This window comes from Colobus angolensis, unplaced genomic scaffold (assembly GCF_000951035.1).
Source record: "Colobus angolensis palliatus isolate OR3802 unplaced genomic scaffold, Cang.pa_1.0 Scaffold16, whole genome shotgun sequence".
NCBI lineage: Eukaryota > Metazoa > Chordata > Mammalia > Primates > Cercopithecidae > Colobus > Colobus angolensis.
The window spans coordinates 13,033,514-13,038,505 of NW_012114710.1; positions in this window are offsets into that span (position 1 = coordinate 13,033,514).

The following is a 4,992-nucleotide window of genomic DNA, read 5'->3' on the forward strand; positions in this document are numbered from 1 at the left end:
AGCTGGAAACCATCATTCTCAGCAAACTATCGCAAGAACAGAAAACCAAACACTGTATGTTCTCACTCACAGGTGGGAATTGAACAATGAGAACACGTGGACATAGGAAGAGGAACATCACACATCGGGGCCTGCTGTGGGATGGGGGGAGTGGGGAGGGGGAAGGGATAGCATTAGGAGATATACCTAATGTAAATGACAAGTTAATGGGTACAGCACACCAACATGGCACATTTATACATATGTAACAAACCTGCACATTGTGCACGTGTCCCCTAGAACTTATAGTAAAAAATAAATTAATTTAAAAAATTTAAAAAAAAATCCTAGTTCTGTGACTTAGAGTATAAGTCCTAGTTTCTCTGTTTATAAAATATGGCTAAATATATATATACACACACACAGATATATATATTTATATATTTACATATATAAATATGTAAATATATATAAATAGCTATATCTATATCTATCTATATATAGATATCTATCTTAGCTTTTGTGTGTTAGTGGGAGGATTATTGAGGTAACACACTTAAAAGTAATGAGTCCTGTACCAGGCCAATGGTAAACCTCTCAATGTCAATTATAATTTTATGTGTATTTCTCAACAAATTCTCAAGAGTTACTGAAGTTCCTGGGACATGAGTTAGGATATGTTAGATCTGCAAATAACTGAAAAACTTTCATCAGACTTGGTCATGTAATGTTAATAACATGCATTTTTGTGCATAGCAGGAAGTACAAAGTTATGTGTACATGATAGATGAAAGGTGGTTTAAATTGATTAATACAATGGCTTGATGAGAATCCCATCATTCACCAACATTCACTATACGGCTTCCTTCATGCGTCTATAGTAAGAACATTGCTGTGATTGCAAGGGTCATGTTCATACATCATAACTCAACAAAATCAAAGGAAAAAGAGACATCGCTGCTTTCTAAGTCTTTCTCTTTAGACGGTGGGAATTTTGTCTAAAGGCTCACAACATACTTCTTGCACCTGATTGTCCTGAATTTGTTCACATGTTCATTGTTGAATCCCTGGTTTACAAAGGTGATGTTAGCTTTCCCCAATGCTAGTTCGGATATTTTCCATTTGGTGAAAAAACTGAGTTGAGATTGGTAGAAGGGGTGGGGAACACCTTTACAGGACAGACTTCTACAGAGAAAGAAGGAAGGGAAATGACCAGTGTAATCAACTGATCTACCATGTCCTAGAGTGAATTTGAGATCACAGTGCCTATGATTATGATCTACATAAGGTCAGAATTCATGAAATGTTGGTAATATTGATGTTACAGAAATTGAAATGTTTTAAATACTATACATTTTAATAAGCTTTAGGATGTCCAATTATTCATCTTGTGAAGTGTAGTATTATTCTGAAACTACATACATTTTATAACTTAATTGTGTTCAATTCCTTACAAATAAAAACAAATATTTATAGAGAACTTATTACAAGTTGATTATTAATGCCTTAAATGTGTTGCTAAAAATGAGGTTACATGAAATAATAGTATTGAAGACATAAATTTGTGGTCAACAACAGAGGTTCCCATTTCAAGTCACTATTGTTTCTTTGTGTTACTGCTTCTGTCCCCATTAACACACAAAACATACAACTACAACCGACCCTAATACAGTAATTGACTGATTTGATTTTATACCTATTTCAAAGTTGAGTGGAGAAAATTTCCCAAGGGAAAAAGTACTTTTCTGTTTTACATCCTTACCCAAGCAATGGTCAGCTCTCCTCCCTTCATTTTTTAGTGAGAAGTCATCACCTTAGTTCAGGTGGAATCTGCTTCACTTGTTTTCCAGAAATTTCACTATTTCAAAATGGAAAGGTCAGGGTGGAGCTTGATGTCTTCCTTTGATCCTTTTCAATCTGTAGTATTTCTAGTAGAAATTCCCTGGGAAAGTCTTATATGCCAGGTATGATGCCATTTGCTTTGAGAAATAAAAGGTAGTGTGAGATACACTCCTGGTCCTTAGGTCGATTACAGTATTACTATGGAAGAATTATGGATATACATCTAAATGATTTAGAAAAGATTTATAATATACTTTTGTATTAAATTTACTGATACTAAATATATAACTCATAAGAGTTCAGAAAATAAGAAATTATGATTTTCACAAATTGGAAGAGTGGGAAGTCAGTATATGCAATTTTAATATTTTTGTTTCTTAAATTATTTGATATGAACTAACAGAAAATCAAGAATAAAAATTACAATAAAATTTTAGAATTTTCATAATGTATTTGGTTACATGATAAAAATAGAGAATCAGATATTATATGCTAATATAAAAAAATGGTATTAGGTTGGATACTCCAACCTGACAATAAATGAATTAAACATTAAAATGATTTTAAAACTGAATTCCTGAAGTTCAACTTAAATAACAATTACCCATGAAAATTGAACTTGGGAACAACTGGAGATAGTGCAAAAATCAATATCAAAGCTAAATATAGACATTGCTTTGAAATCTCAAAATCCACTAAAATCATCAATTATCTTTATTTGGCAAAGAGAAGGCAATAACAGTAAAATGAATATCAGCGCCAACTGTGATGTGAAATTTAAAGCTCTAAAACCCCATTAAAATCAGCCTGGTAATGATGTACCATATGCACTAATATACAGTTGCCGGAGGATCCCTAACCTGTGGCTTTTTTTGTGTGTTTTCTGTCACATCACATTGTTAAGCAAGGATGAGTTGAGGATATTGTTTTAAGTATTCATAAAATTGTAGATAATATAAGGGTTGACAATTTTAGCAATGCATATTTTCCTTCCAGCCTTATGATACACACTATATATCGGTTTTAATTTGCCATCTATACTTGTTTCCAAAGTAAATTCTGAACATAACAAAAGCTATTTATATGGAGTAAAACAAATTAGTTATTCTGACTACAAATTTATATATGCATTCTGGTAAGGGAACTGATTTAATCTGATGATTACAGAGGTCTATTAATCAAACCAGTGATCAGAAGTCATCAAGACAATGATTCATATTTCATCACCATCTTCCAAGGTACCCAGTTTCCCTACGCTGTTTTGTTGTTCACCTTTATGAATAATTCAGTGCCTGTTCTCTTTTCTATATACTTATATCTCTTTCATTAACACTAAACATAAAAGTTGAGATTTTTATAGTGAAGGTAGAAAAATGTTCAGTTCTAGCTGAACATTTTCCTTTTTGAGCTCAGAAAATTTATTAATAAATAAGCTCTGGGTGTATGAGATAAGTAAAATAACACTTTTATTTATTTACATGTTCTTGACAAATTGATTATTCACATTATTTTCCTTTTCCAGGCCTGGTGGTTTGTCCTTACTAAGTAGGTATGCTGCCACTAGGAGTTTCACAGAAGGTGAAACCTATCTTTGAAGTAACTACATAGCTACACATAAAATTTTTAAGGCTATATCTTTGAAATTTCATCTCTTACCAAGTTAATTGACCTATCAGCCTTATTATAAAATACATTACACATTTTTGGGAGTCTGGCACTACTTATTTTCCAAATTCATTCATTTAAATGTTCTGTAATCAAGTGACATAATCATAGGAACCTTAAATTGTATTGCTTGAAGATATTAAAAGTCAAATATTTTATTCTCAAGTGACATTTTCTTTTCCCCGTTCTCTGTTTCTCTTTCTTTCTTTTAGATAAATTATTCCATGTTTTTTGAAAGATGGAAAGAGATTTAAATGAATGCTGACTTCTTCCCACTTTCCATCTATCTGCTTGGTCCCCTTCTCCTGGTGTTTTTTGAAATTCTGACAGGCTCAAGGTAGGAGTGGATAAATGTTTGTTTATAATCACTTGAGGTAAATAAAAGTTTGTTTTTTATAATATTTGCATAAACTAGAGGGTATAACAAGAGTTGGCAAACTTTTTCTGTAAAGAGACAGCTCGTAAATATTTTCTGCTTAGTGGGCTATACAATTTTCATCCTAACCAGCCATTTCTATAAATTTAATGCAAAAGCACTCATAGATGATACAGAGATAATTGGGTGTGAATGCATTCCAATAAAACCTTATTTATGGACATTTATATTTGAAGTCTATATAATTTTAACATCAAAATATTTTTATTTAATTTTTAAAAAATATAAACACCATTTTTAGGTCTCTGAGTGTATTAAAGTAGGTTCTATATCTGGCTCACATGTTATACAAGCCCTGGTATATGACATGTATAGCAGCTTCTGTTAATATCATAATTATGATAAAGAACAATGAGTGCACATAAAGGGATATTGCCTAAGTTCCATTTTAAAAATTGACCTACAGGAAGGGGGCAGAGCAAGATGGTGGAACAGAGTTCTCTGCTGATCATCCCCCACATAGACACCAATTTAACAACTATCTACACACGTGTAAAAAAACCTTCATAAGAACCCAATATCATGAGAGCACTCACAGTACTTGGTTTTAACTTCATATTGCTGAAAAAGGCACTGAAGGGGAAAGAAAAAAATAGTCTCGAATCGCCGATACCATCCCTCCTCCATCCCCGGCAGCAGTGGTGTGCTGTGGAGAGTGTTTCTGTGTGCTGGGGAACAGGTGCTCACAGTATTTGAGAGGAATTAAACTCAGTGCTGCCCTATTATAACAGAAAACTAAACCAGACTAAACTCAGCTGTTTCCCGCCCTTGGAGGCTGTATTTAAACTAGCCCTAGTCAGAATCTTCTATCCCAGCACTCAGAATTTGAGTTCCTGCAAACCTTGCCACCTCAGGCTGAAGTTCTCTGGGGCCCTAAATAATCTTGAAAGGCACTCTAGGCCATAATAACCACAACACTTAGGTGAACCCTAGTGCTGAACTGAGCCCAGAGTCAGTGGACTGGGTGGGTGCCGAGGCACATGACCTATTGAGAGATATCATCTGGGGTGGCCAAGGGAGTACTGGCACCACCTCTCCTAATCCCAGCTCGTATTTCATGGCTGCAAAAG